The 15,186-nt window shown below is 49.5% G+C and overlaps 1 long non-coding RNA gene across 3 annotated transcripts in view; it reads right to left on the minus strand.

The window, feature by feature from the left end:
• The window catches only part of LOC146788774 (uncharacterized), a 226,266-nt gene that overhangs the window by 74,049 nt on the left and 137,031 nt on the right, over positions 1-15,186 (minus strand). For all 3 annotated transcript variants that reach the window (XR_014969979.1, XR_014969980.1, XR_014969978.1), the window contains exons 2-3: positions 6,664-6,727; positions 3,107-3,199 (exon numbers count right to left, since the gene is read on the minus strand). This is a non-coding gene — a long non-coding RNA (uncharacterized LOC146788774). The remainder of the gene's footprint in view (positions 1-3,106; positions 3,200-6,663; positions 6,728-15,186) is intronic.

Raw genomic sequence — 15,186 nt, forward strand, 5'->3', positions numbered from 1 at the left:
AATAATCGATTTTGAAATAGATCACAGGACAGAGAGTGATCATTTTCCACTCCAAGTATGGCTGGATTCCGAGCCTTTTATATCTAACCTAGTTGGAGAAACTATACTAAGTAGCTCATTTGGGGAACCCCAAATAACAAATAATAGGCGTGCTTTAAAATGGCCTTACATCTTGGCTAAAGAAGAGACGTTGCTAAAAATTTATAATGCATTTACTGATACCATTGAAGCATGTCAGATGCCCTTATTAGGCACTCAGGGTGTTTTAGATATGCATTATAAACTAGTAGACGCCCTAACTCCTCATTTGAGTAAAATCTACAAAAAGGATAACAATCCTAAAGATAATTATGTAGAATAAGTTAACCAATGGTATAATAAGGATTGTCGCACAGCTAAGTCCCATTTGATCCAGGCTGTTAGATCAAAGAACCCCAAGGATATAAGTGATAGAAGACAGGCATACAATAAAACCTTGACCCAAGCAAAAAAAGACTGGGACGACGCCTTATGGGCTGATCTCTTAAATGCGGCCAAACTGAGAGATCAGGGCACTTTTTGGAATTTAATCTCGAAGGGAAATAAAAAGGGCAGATCACCTAGGGATATTTACTTAGATGAAAAAACATGGTGCGACCATTTCTCGAAACTCTATGCTACTAACGATGAGGGGTTATCCACGGGGGATCAAGAGTTTACTTTAGTATCGAGTACTGCACCCTTGTGGTTTAGCCTAAAGGAGACCACCGAGATAATACAGGCCGTCAAAATGGGCAAAGCCCCCGGTCCTGATAAGATCCCTGGTGATTTATTGAAGCACGATATGGAAGTTTGGGGGCCCTATATAAATTTTTTATGTAATTCCATAGTGGCAGGAACACCAATTCCCGAAACCTGGAAAGGGGCTGAAATTGTAGCAATTTTTAAGAAAGGGGATCGCTATGACCCGAGCAATTACCGCCCCATAAGTTTAATAGATCTTTTACAAAAAGTTTTTGCCAGACATATTTTAAATCGTCTTTTAGACTGGATAGAGGAGACTCAGATATTAACTAAATATCAGGCAGGGTTTAGATCCAAAACCAGCACGGTTGATCAAGTATTCAGGTTCACGTGCATCTGCTGGAAATACATTAACATAAGGAAGGGCAGTTTGTACGTGGCATTTATTGACTTGAGGGCCGCTTTTGACCTCGTCCCACGTAATTTGCTGTGGTCCAACCTTAAGAATATGGCGGTCCCTGGTGAGCTACTTAAAGAACTTATTAGATTACATACAGGGAATTACGCCAAAGTTAGATGGGGGAAGGGCGGTGAAGTTTCAAAGGCTTTACTTATAGGTCGGGGTGTGCGCCAAGGCTGTGTGCTGGCGCCCACACTCTTTTCACTATATGTCAACGATATACCTACCTATTTAAGTGATTGTGACCATGACTCCCCGAAGTTAGGAGATGAGGTGATCACGTCACTACTCTTTGCCGATGACACGATTCTCATCTCACAGACACCTAAGGGTCTGCAAAATTTAGTGAATTCCTTTAATAATTACTGTGCAGGGAAGGGGTTAGAAATAAACTCATCTAAAACAAAATATAAGTCCATAAATCCACAGAAGTCCTTTAGGAAAAACTTGGCATTAAATGACCAAAAACTGGAGTATGTGGGGAGTTTTAACTATTTAGGAATAACGTTGGACAGTACGCTTTCTTGGAAGGGGCAGCTGGAAAAAAGTAAACTATCTCTAAAACAAAATTCAATGCCCATCTTAAAAATGCATGGTAGCAGCCATTCTAAAGCTATTACTCCGGCTTTGGAAGTATTTAAGGCAAAGGCTCAATCAGCGGCACTTTATGGAGCGGAATTATGGGGGCATTCCTGTAAAAGCAACTTTGAGAAAGATGAAAACTATTTTATACGCAGGTTGCTTAAAATACCAATGAGAACTCCCCTAGTACCAGTGTTTTTGGACATTAATCTCAAAAGGACAGACTACCATGCAATACTAAGGCCACAATTGTATTGGGTTAGATTATGGACAACCCCGGAGTTGAGTGATTACAAGAGTGGGCTGATAGAAATAATCCAGAATGCTGGGTGTAAGAAAATTGCATGGTTAAAGCACATTTCCCAGTGGTTTAACAGGCTGGGGCTCTCCCAGTTATGGGAAGAGCCCCAGAACATGACACCCTTTATTAAAAAGCTTGTAAAGTCTACTTTTTGGTCTTATGTTAATGATGAATTAGTCCATAGCTCAACGATTGGCACATTGTCCCAGAAATTTTTGATTTTAAAGGATATTCCTGAATTTGAACAATTTATGGATGAGATAGAACCACCCTTAGAAAAAACTTTATACTTGCAATATAGATACAGGGTTTTACAAACCACTGCAACCACCTGTAGGTGGGGGGGGGGGCAAAAATGACAGTGGGCTGTGTACCCTCTGTTCTCAAAAAGCAAAAAAAGATGATGCCCATTTATTGTTCTTGTGCCCAGTTTACAAAAAATCAAGGGACCGTTGGATCAAACCCTTATGTAAAAACATGGGGGTCAGGTCCTATAAAGAGGCAGAACGCATACTCAAGTCAAATACCACCCAACTGGTAGTGTTTTGTATAAGTAGGTTCTTATTTAATGTGTACCTTACTAGAAAACAGATCGGCTGTAAGTTGTAATGAATTGCTGCGGGTTCTATTCCCTTAGTCCTGATTAGTTAACAAGACAAGTACTGATCCCTTCTTTTTAATAAGTTTTTAGAAGAAGTTTTAAATCTGGCTTTTTAAATTAAATTATAATCTCTTTTTCGACTTTTATGCGGTAATTGCACAACCAATGAGATAGATTAATTGCTTGTTCGGCCCATTCTATGTATTACCTGAATATTGGTCTGCGCATATGTATTTAATTGTTGGAAATGTTTTTATGTATATTTTGCTTTTATGGCTCTTTGCCGAAATAAAGTTGAGAATGAAATGAAATAATACCTGACCCTACAGTCAGAGTGTATGTAACCTCTGGCTCAACAGTCATCATTGTTTGTGAACTGCAGGCAGTATCAGGCCTAACATAAGATCATGTAGTATTGTCAGGGATGAGCATCTCTTACCTGCTTGGTTTCCCACTTTGCTTGTCCTTCATGTACTTCATATACTCCTCGTGGCCAGCTGTTAAACTAATGTTGCTGATGTGCTCCATGAACCTGAAGAGAAAGGACAACATTGTGATGGATAGCCATGGCATGCACCCCTCGTGCTGGCTGTGAAATCACCTCCTCCAAGGAACTCTGCTTTGTATTAACAAGAGAGAGTCAAATGGAGAGAGTGTGCCCTGAAGGAAGAAACATCTAAAATACCCGAAACATACAGAAATTGGCAAGTCAACCACAGAGAAGAGAAGATCACACTAAACAGGGCATACAAGAGCGAGAGCCCAGAAAAAGAAGGGGTTTTGGAGAGAAGCTAGTACCAAGATTACAATACTAAGCTCAACCTAAGGTGTAGGATGTAACATTAATGCCGAAGAACAAAAGAATACCATAATCCACAGTGTTGGACATATCATCACACAGTACCCTAAAGCAACATCCACATCGACGAGGAACCCACATTAGTGACTATATAGAGAGGTACACTTGGCTACACATGAGCATCACAGTCAACAACATCTGTGCACAAAATAGCACTCATATCTAGAGCCATGACACAGAAATCACAGAACAGGTGGTGATAAACTCAAGATGTATGTAATAAAGAGATGGACCTCAAGTCAAGTGGATCTCCAGCCACATCCAGGTACATTAAAGACTATCAGAGGAACAGATTACCCGTATGGCAGTAGAATTGCTGACCAGGAAGAGAATCCCTCATGCTCCCCCAGGTTTTCTCCACTGATCCCTGATCCCAAGCACAGTGACACAACTAACATTGTATGCAACCTGTGTGGAGCAGAGCAACATCTACGTTAAAGTGTGCACACTACCACAACATTCAGTGTGAATTTCAGAAGCTGAGCTTAGCAGAGCAGTTTATACATTCAGGTGTATACTTCTCCACCTAACACTCTACCTTACCTCACAAGACCTGGCCGAGGAGAGAAGACTCTACAATCAGCTCTGCACTTTACCACATATTATTCTGAGGGACCTCAACAACACTTTCTAAGGACAGCAGTGTGTACATCCAAGTGTACCTATTACTGCCTAACATGCAGTGCCACCTTGCGAAGCACAGCTGAGCAGAGCAATGTTTACATTCAGGTGTACAAATCTCTATCTGGCACTCAATCTCACCTCACCAGCCCTGGCTGAGCAGAGAAGAGTCTACATTCAGGTGTAGTTATAACCACATAACATTCTGTGTGTCTGTGAACTCATCAACCCTAGCAGAGCAGTAACTACATTCAGGTGTACACATCTCTTCCCTAACGCTCCAACTGACCTTGCCAGCCTAGCCCGGCAGAGAAGTGTACACATTACACATAGCATTCTGAGTGACCTGACTAACCCAAGACAAGTAGGGCCTCATTACGATGTCGGTCGGTAAGCCTACGGCCGCTCGCCAAATAGAGAGAGAGAGAGAGAGAGAGAGAGAGAGAGAGAGAGAGGGGAAGAGAGAGAGCGACAGGGAGAGGGAGAGAGAAAGAGACAGAGAGTGAAAGAGAGAGAGAGAGAGCGAGGCAGGGAGGGGGAGAGAGAACAAAAGTGAGAGAGAGACAGGGAGAGAGAAACAAAGAGAGACAAAGGCAGAGAGAGAGAGACCACTGTAACAATAAACTTTAACAAACTGGCATCAACCTTCTGCCTTCAACACTGTGACAACAGCCTTCTGCCCTCAAAACCAAGACAAGAGTCTTCTGCCTTCAACACTCTGACAGCAACCTCCTGCTTTCAACACCCGGACAACAACCTCCTGCCTTTTACACCCTGACAGCAACCTCCTGCCTTTTACACCCTGACAGCATCCTCCTGCCTTTTACACCCTGACAGCAACCTCCTGCCTTTTACACCATGACAACAGCCTCTATCTTCAACACTGTGACACCCTTCTTCCTTCCACACCCTGACAGCATCCTCCTGCCTTTTACACCCTGACAGCAACCTCCTGCCTTTTACACCATGACAACAGCCTCTATCTTCAACACTGTGACACCCTTCTTCCTTCCACACCCTGACAGCATCCTCCTGCCTTTTACACCCTGACAGCAACCTCCTGCCTTTTACACCATGACAACAGCCTCTGTCTTCAACACTGTGACACCCTTCTTCCTTCCACACCCTGACAGCATCCTCCTGCCTTTTACACCCTGACAGCAACCTCCTGCCTTTTACACCATGACAACAGCCTCTGTCTTCAACACTGTGACACCCTTCTTCCTTCCACACCCTGACAGCATCCTCCTGCCTTTTACACCCTGACAGCATCATTCTGCCTTCAACACACTGACAACCGTCTGTTCTTGATCCTGTCGAGCAGACGGAACACATGGATCCCCGTGGGATCTAGACTGCTCTCAAGCTCCTTTGTCATAGAGAGTGGCGCGGAGTGTTAGTTACACTTTGAGCCTTCACGAGTATATCAACCAGGGTGTGTTGCGCGTTCAAGTGCCTTTGTGGTAGAGAGTCACACAGAATAGGGGATCACACTGTGAACCTTCGCAACCACATACCATGATGTGTGGGGGCTGCTGTCAAGGACCTTTGTCGTAGAGAGTGGCGGGAGTATCAGGGTTACACTATGAGCCTTCATAGGAACATAAACAATGGTGTGTGGCGCTGTCAAGCTCCTTTGTTGTAGGTAGTCAAGCGGCGTTGAGGGTTACATTGCGAATCTTCGTGGGCACAAACCATGAAGTGTGTGGTGCTGCGAAGTGCCTTTGTTGTAGAGAGTGGTGGGAGTAGCAGGGTCACATTAAGAGACTTCATAGTCACATACCATGATATGTGGTGCTGTCGAGCACCACTGTTGTAGAGAAGCATGCAGAGTATGTACGGTGGCCACGCAGGTCCAAATCACATAACTCAAAGTTTGGATAATGTTTTACCTTTCTTACTCAATGAAGAATTTGTTTAGAATTTTCTTTTTTAAACCCAGTATAGATTGGGAGGTGTCAGTAATTTATTGAGTGTGTTCGAAGATTCTAGTGGACACTAGTCCCCTTGGCTCGGAGGCCTCCGCGTTAACCGTGTCGTGGGCCTAGAATAAATGCACGTTATTGTACCTCTGATCGCTTTTAACAGGAGCATTGACTGCGCAACTCCTGCCTTGTGTTACCAGTATGATGCACTTTTTAAAAGTGGTTTAAAGCGACCCCCACACGAGGCAGGCAGTCGTGGAGGGGAGCGATGGCCAGTCAGGAGTAAGTCAGTCAGGGGGAATCAATCATGCTGAGGGAGACTGAGTCACAATCAATAGACGAGCAGGGGTTCACAGACCCTGACATACAGGGACGGGCTTGGATGCAGTCAGGAGTAGTGACGGACACACAGGTGGGTTGAACTATAACTGGGAGGCTGACACAGTGTCAGAGGGAGGGACCACACTCACACTCATAAAAGAGGGGCTCAGTCACAGTTTGATGGGTGTGTAGACAGCGCCATTGACAGCCGATCATGAAGGCCCCCTTGGACTGTCTGGCATGAAGGTCTCATGGCTGGAATCCACTCACCATGCTTTCAGTCTCTGGCTTAGTGTGGACTCCGTGCGATCTCCTGAGTCCAGAGAAGCTCCCCCTGTAAAGAGAAGCAGAGGAAACCATTGGTCAAAAGTGGTCACTGTGTTAAAAACCGAAGTGCCAGGGCCCTCGTCAGGAGGCCACTGCAGCTTGCATCACCCCTTGCCCCTGCCATCGCTGCCAATGACAGCGCCAACACAACTACTAAACCATCACACCCTACAAGCGTGACATTTCAGACTGGTCGAGACCCCAAAGCTCCAAGAATGGCGTGGGCGGCGGGCTTTAGTCATGTTTAGTGCGTATTGCATTAACAACCGTTTTGTTCATCTCTCAGTTAGACAAACAGCGCCACTGTGTGGCACTCTGTCATAAGTGCTAGTGTCGACAATTAAGTGCCGGTGCTGAACAGGCGCTCAAGAGCGGTTCGGAAGGCTTTAATGCTCTGAAGCACCATCTCTGCTCTCGGACTGCAGCTGGCACCGCCTGGCACCACGCCCCTTTCAGGGCTGAAAAGTATTTATGTTGCTTGTGTGACATGTTCTAGTTTGAAGTTTTGAAGTGTAATGACGTGTGGCACTTTATTGCTGCAGCCCGCACACTTCTAACGGACATTGATGACAGCCACCAGAGGTTTCCAGGTCCAACACCCTCCCTTCATCTCCAGGTATGTTTCAAGGCCCCCCTCTCCTCCTTCGAGCCCCCCCCCCTCTCCCTAGTATGAATAACCCCACGCTCTGCTCCACGAGCCCCCACCACACTGGGCTCCCCATCATCATCCGATCGTAATTACTGTTGTCAATAATGCGCGTGCTTCTCTCTCCCTCTACAATACTCGCCAAGCAGCCCTCAGGAGGGCAGCATCAATGGTGCAGCAGGTGCAGTTGCACTGAACCAAGGTTATTGCCACATGTTGCTCCCGCAGCAGCAGCTGGGGTGGGAGGCTGCTTGCTTGCTTCTATGGTGGCACCTGGTGCCCTTGCTGTGAGGCTGGCAGTGCTTGGCAGGAATGTGTTTGACCAGTATTCCATTTCCACTTAATTCTTATTCCAACCTTTGCAGAGATCGATCGAGCCCTCTTAATCTCTTCATAGTGCACCCCTCGTTCTGTGGTTCCCCCTCCTTCACTCTGGCCTGAACCCTGCCTTCATGTCCTTCCAACAGATTCGTTTCTGAGGGGAGCAGGTAGCTGAGGAGAGTGTAGCATAGCTACAAGTGTATGTCATATCCGGTCTCACTGGGTTTGTGGACCAGTGGACAGATGCTGCAGCCTGCCTCTCAGCTCCAAAAGGGGGCGTTATAGCTGTCGCCTGCTGTCTGCGTTGACACCCTCGACCCACCTGTTTGTATTGTGTGTCATAAAGTGCGTCTAAGCATCCGGGACAGATCACTGACGACACAGCGCTGAGAGTGCGAAGCGCACAGCGGGCAACACGCCTTCAAGCAAGGACAAGCACTGGCATAACCAATAGGTCTCGCTTTTGGGACCTTATAAGCATTTAGCCATGCAGCACATTATCCTGGGTGCCACGCCATCTGCTGTCACTTCACATGCCAAAAACGTCCTGCTGGACACTAGCACGAGAGTCTGGCAAACAAAAAGAATTGAACATTTACATATTAAAAATCGCCAACTGAAACAAATGGAAATGATGAGACACCATCAATCAGCTCAATTATGCTAGTGAAAGCACATCGAATTTCCTTTTTCTTGTTCGTTATGTGTCCAAACACCCATTTGGTAGCAAGTAGCAGGTAATCCCTAACTGCCTGGTATTTAGTAAATATCAAACGAATCGCTAGTGGGCTGCCAACTATCAGGGTGGCACTGAGATTAAAAATATGCATGGGCACCAAAATAAAAATACTCCCCATTAGTAAATTAAATAACTGATCAAGTGGCATCTATAAGCTAATTGTAATGCATGTTTTCTTGCAAAAGGAGAATAATAGACTACTGTGTAGAATATCTGTGCAATGCATAGACATGCCAGTCAGATTCAGAGAGGACTATATTCATTCTGTTACAATTAGCGCTCTAGCGTTTAACGCTAGAGCGCGCTATGTGATTACGCAACGCGTACGCCACGTTCGTGGCGTCCGCCTGGATATAAATAATAAAGGGGCGCGGCCTGAGGGTCAGTCACGCGCCGACACGAGAACACAGTGTGGTGTCCGTTACTGCAGCGGCGGCGCGAGCATCGGGGGTCCACACCAGCGCAAGCGGCCCCCCACAACACTGGCGACGAGAGCGGAGATTACACCACGTGTGCCCCAGCTGATCGACGCGCTCCGCGGCAGTCCCGCGCGCGCGCACGTGCTCCTGACGGGCCGACCAGAAGGATCAAGCTCGATCTCACGCGGGCAGTGCAGCTGGGCCCCTTTGATCACCGGTGAGTGCACGTATGCACCAAACACAGCCCATCCTGGCAGATGAACATCCCTGCCATTGAACTGTAGACCTCTGTGTCCCTGCAGTGGCCTTGAAGCCCTCTGCCCCAGTTGCCTGCTGCACCCGGGCTGAACCCTGACGCCCTCTGTCACCACCAAGAGTGGGCATCTCCTGCCACTGCAGCCTCCTCTGCCTGCTGCCGTCCCGCCTGCTGTGCTGTGCCCCAGGGAGCCATGGGGGATGATGAGCGCCCCGCCCAGGCAGTGCCACTGCACCCCGCGTCCGGCGTTCTGCCGCCGTTTAGTGAAGCTGCTGACCCTGCCACAGCCGCCCCACGCTGGCAGACGTGGATTGGCCGGCTCGACAACTACTTTGCGGGCACCAGGGAGACGGATGGCACCGTGAAAAGATCCCTACTACTCCACTACGCAGGGGAAGAAGTCTATCTCCTCTTCAAGCACCTCCCCAACACAGGGAACGCGGACGACTATGATGCGGCAGTGAGAGCCCTCAATGCGCATTTCGACCCCCAGCTGAACCCAGACTTTGAACACTTCAAATTGCGCCAAGCGAGACAAAAGGAAGGGGAGTCGGTGGACGCATTCCACGCTCGACTGAGGGTGCTGGCAGACACACACCTCGTGGGTGATAGAGCCAAGGAGGAGATCAGGGCCCAGATAATATGCGGCATACGCAGCAAAAAGCTACGGACACTCATCCTCCGCCAACCGAACATCCCGATGGCGGACATTCTAGTGCTGGCACGGTCCCATGATCTATCCGACGCCCGCGCGGAGGAGATGGAGATGGCGCTCACAAGAAGCGCCGGATCAGGAGTAACAGTCAAGACAGAGCGGGCCGACGCAATACAGTCGCGCGGAGCTTCCCGCCGGCCGGCGGCAAAGAAGCCTGCAGCCCCGTGCGGGTACTGCGGGTATGATGAGCACGGAGGCAGACCGTGCCCCGCGAAAGGAAAGGTGAGTGACAACTGCGGCGTGATGAACCACTTTGCGTCTGTTTGTCGCAAACGCGCCACGCAACGAGACCGGAGAGGAAAGAGGCCGGAGAAGGCCATGGTGAGACAACTATCCCAGCTGTCGTTGTCCTCTCCCACCAACCCAAGGGGCAAGCAAGCACAGGCCCTGCAGGAAAACGCAACGGAGTCTGATGATGACGAAGGGGAGACATACCTGATCTCATTCACCAGAGCCCTCAAGAGTTCGAGGAGACCACAACCGAGGTGCGACATCCTAGTCGCCGGGTCCCGGATAAACGCAGTGATCGACACAGGGGCGTCAGTCACCGTAATGGGAGTGCAACAATACAATCGCCTCCGACCCAAGCCGGAACTCCGACGGTCAAAAGCCCAGATTTATGCCTACGGGAGTGACACACCCCTGCCGTTGGCAGGAAAGATGACGGTGCCGGTGAAGTCAGATGACGCAGAGATAACGATTGACATACATGTGATCAACCAAGAGGCCGACACCCTCCTCAGCGGGCACGCAGCCGAAGACCTAGGGTTGATCGCATTCCTCCGGAAGGTACAAGAATCCCAGACGACTACCCTGCTGGACCAGTTTCCAGAGCTGTTCACTGGTCTGGGGAACATCCGACGACCACCAGTCAAGCTCCACATTGACCGGTCGGTCACACCCACAGCGCTGAAACACAGGAGGATTCCCTTCCACCTACGCCCATTGGTAGAGGAGGAGCTGAAGAGGTTGGAAGAGCAAGGGGTCATAGAGACAGTAACCGGACCCACCCCCTGGGTATCACCCATGGTGATAGCGGAAAAGCCCCGGCAACCAGGCAAGATTCGAGTGTGCATCGACATGAGGCTGCCCAACAAGGCCATCAAAAGGGAGAGGCACATCACACCCACGATGGATGACATAATCGCAGACCTTAACGGAGCACGGTGGTTCTCCAAACTGGACCTCAACGCGGGGTACCACCAACTAACGCTGGCCGAAGAGAGCAGGCATATTACCACATTCAGCACGCACCTGGGGCTACGCAGATACCGACGCCTCAACTTTGGCATTTCTTCAGCGGCCGAAATATTTCAGAACCCTATTAGAGACATCTTGCAGGGGCTACCAGGAGTGCTAAACGTCAGTGATGACATACTGATACACGCCACAACCGTGGATGAACACTACCGACGAGTCCGGTCCACATTGATGAGGCTGAGAGAGTTTGGAGTCACGTTGCACAAGGAGAAGTGCCAGTTCTTTCAACAAAGCATCGAGTTCTTCGGATACACGTTTACCAATCATGGCATTCAACTAGATCCAAGAAAATCCCAGGCCATCAAGAACGCCCCACCACCAACTTCGGCGTCGGAAGTCCGCAGTTTTCTCGGGATGGCCACGTACTGTGGGCGGTTCATCCCGAACCTGGCCACCACGGCGGAACCTCTCCGACGCCTCACGAAAGCAGAGGCCCTATGGCGCTGGGGGCAAGAGGAAGAAGACGCCTTTAATGCGATCAAGACCACGCTCCTGGACCAGGCCACCCTGGTATACTTTGATCCGACCAGGAAAACAGAACTGCTTGTCGACGCCAGCCCGGTGGGACTGGGCGCAGTCCTTACGCAAGAGCAAGAACCAGGAACATGGGCCACCCTGGCATACGCCAGCAAGGCGCTCACCCCGACTGAACAGCGGTATTCTCAGATTGAACGCGAGGCACTAGCCATCCGATGGGGTTGCCGGCATTTCCACCTATATGTCTGCGGACACCCGTTCACTGTGGTGACAGACCACCAGCCTTTGGTGCCCCTGTTCAAAGGGACAGCACCCCACCCCCCCCGAGGATCGAGCGGTGGGCCATTGGCCTACAGCAATACCAGATGGAGGTGACATACCGGCCAGGTGCGAAGAACCCGGCAGACTTTCTGTCACGACACCCGGAAAAGGGGGTGACATCTTCGGGCGGGAAGGAAGAAGAAGAAGAGACCGAGGCACACATCGACCTCTTAGCTGCTCTAACGTGCCCGCGGATACTGACAATCCAAGAAATCATACGTGCTGGGGAGCACGACGCCGTGCTGGCAAGGACACGGGGAGCTCTTCAAAAAGGGTCCTGGGTTGATTTCCTGCTCACCGCCAACTCGTGGGCAGATGAGGACATGAAGGACTTGCAGCAGATGTGGCGAGTGCGGAATGAACTAAGCATGACCCGTGATGGTGTCGTCCTGCGAGGGTCTAGGATCGTCATGCCCACTGCACTACGCCGTCAGGCCACGGCAATTGCTCACGAGGGCCACCAAGGGACGGAGAAGATGAAGACACGGATGAGGGCGAAGATATGGTTCCCGGGGCTAGACGGCATGGTGGATGAAGTGGTAAGAAGCTGTGCCGCGTGCCAGGTGACGAGCGGCCCGGAACCTCCGGCCCCCATCGTGACAGAAGAACCAGGAAGATACCCGTGGGACAAGATTAGTATAGACTTCGGGAGCCTCCCAAACGGAAAAGTGTCGCTGGTGGTCATGGACAACTTCTCGAAGTATCCCATAGTGGAAGTTCTGCCGTCTACAGCCTTCATGTTCGTGGGACCAGCGCTGGAGAAAATATTTGCCATGTTCGGGCGGCCCTCGGAGGTGAAGAGTGACAATGGGCCACCCTTCCAGGGTCATGAGTTCCGGGAGTTCCTTCAGCGTCAAGGAGTACAACATCGGCGAATCACTCCCCAGTGGCCACAGGCCAACGGAGAAGTAGAGCGTTTCATGAGGACCCTGAATAAAGTAATCCGAATAGCCGGAGTAGAGCAACTAGACCCCGAGAGGGAAATCCAGCGATTCCTGGGAGAATATCGGAGCACGCCCCACTGCTCCACCAAACAAGCTCCGTGGTCTCTCATGCTCAATGGGCCCCGCCGCGATGGGCTACCCACAGTCCCAGGGTGGGCGCCCCCACCGTTCGAGACGGAGGAGGTTTTCCAAAGACGAGCACACCGCAACCGACAAGTAAGCCGAGCCAGAGGCAGTCAAGACCGCGACATCAGACCAGGGGACAACGTCCTCGTGAAGGACAGAAGGCCAGGAGGAAAATTCAGACCCCGGTATGAACCAGGCAGTTGGACCGTGGCACAGAGGCGGGGTACAATGGTCACAGCAGAAAGAGGGGCGGAGTCGACCACCAGGAACATCTCGTGGTTCAAACGCATTCCGGAGGCCACCGACCGCGACCCGAGGGGACTGGACGGAGGGGAGGAAGAGATCTCAACCCCAGAGTTGGGACCAGGACTGACGTCCAGTGGGGCCTGCAGCGCCCCAGAGCAGAACCATCATACCCCCACGGAAGGTGAAGCCCCGAACAACCACCCACCCAGCTCCGGCACTCGTGCCACTGCCAGGTATGGTCTGAGAGCGAATCCTACGCCCAGCAGCCGCCTTAAAGACTTTGCCTGCCACGCAAGTGAGTGACTATTATGGACTTTAGTTTATTTTGTTGTCCAAGTTGGGGAGGGATGTTACAATTAGCGCTCTAGCGTTTAACGCTAGAGCGCGCTATGTGATTACGCAACGCGTACGCCACGTTCGTGGCGTACGCCTGGATATAAATAATAAAGGGGCGCGGCCTGAGGGTCAGTCACGCGCCGACACGAGAACACAGTGTGGTGTCCGTTACTGCAGCGGCGGCGCGAGCATCGGGGGTCCACACCAGCGCAAGCGGCCCCCCACAACACATTCTATATCATGAATTACAATATTTTAGCTTTCTCCCAATCGAAACTTGCTCAGCCCAATAAAAGTTAATGCGAACATATTCCCCCATGTTTCATTAAGACTCTCCCACATTGTTGTACCAAAATACATTTAAGCTTCCTTATTTATGTACATGAGGGCAAACACTGCTCATGTGCGCGCTTATATTAGGTGAATCTCGGTCCATTGCCATTAAAGAGAGGCATAATAGGCTTGCAGTGTCCCTCTCTGTGACATTACTGCACACTGCCTATGCTAATTTGCAAACCCTGCATTTCTAAAACGTATTTATTTTTTGTTTAGGGCTCGTGCCCCCTGTACTCTACATTTTAGTATTTGCGGTTTTGCTGTTTTCACTATTTGTATGGACTTTAATTTACAAAAGTGATGTTATTACAAGCCTTAAACTAGCAAATGTATCACAAATTGTGGCTTAAGTGAGGACGGAGGGACAGGAGACTGACTAGTTAAGTGGGGAATGAATACACCAGCCTCGGGGCACTCACACGTCCTTGAAGGGCAGGCTTGTTCGGGGTCCAGCAAAGTCTGTCTCGCACGCTCCATTTCTGAAGGGAAACCAACTGTGGCAAGCCTGGAGGGAGCCCCTTGATCCGTTATTTTTTGCAGAGCTTGGCTAACTGTTGACTTGTGTTGCCTGTGAGGTGAGACGGTTTTGCTACTTTCAATCCTCTCACTCTGGAATGGGATTAGAAGTGATTCTTTGAGTTAGCTGCTGTTTATGGCTTTCCCTGACAGTGCTCTGTGGATCACTCATGTTCCTGGAGTTAGCAGATAATTAATTTCCAAATTCGGGGGCTCTGTGAGAGGCACAACGATCAGAGCTGGCTCACAACTTTTTGTGTATTAAGTTTATGTGCAGGTCAGTAGTGATACAAAACTTGAGCCCCCCTATCCCCCGCAAAAAGCATGGACGCCCCCCTTCCCCCAGACTGTCAGGACCTCTCAGGCCAGAATTAATTAAATGAAGCGTGTCAAACAATCATATTGTAATCTCGAATTGCATCTAGTTCTGTGTTATGCTTCACATTCTAATCATGGCAAAGTGTAATATTGTTTTAAACCTTCTTTTTCTAAACAATATAGCAATGTAACTTGCTTTTTATGCGCAGACTTTCATTCACTGCTCTGGGTTAATGCAGCTCGTTCTGCTAATCCTCCCCTAACTTCCCGGAAGTGTCAGAGGCAGACAGGCTCGCGGAGTCATTCTTGGCTACTGAGTGAGTCTGTTACATTTTTGCAACATTTCTTCCGTGAGCCTGTTTTATTCTTAAATGTATGGTGACAAGAGGCTCAGATCAGATTCTTTCTGTTTCTCTTGTTAAGCCCTGGCAGTATTTTACGAGCTCTTGAGCTGTGCAGGGGGTGAGCATCTTGAAGGGCAGCGCCCGGC

Source organism: Triturus cristatus, chromosome 10 (assembly GCF_964204655.1).
Source record: "Triturus cristatus chromosome 10, aTriCri1.1, whole genome shotgun sequence".
Lineage (NCBI taxonomy): Eukaryota > Metazoa > Chordata > Amphibia > Caudata > Salamandridae > Triturus > Triturus cristatus.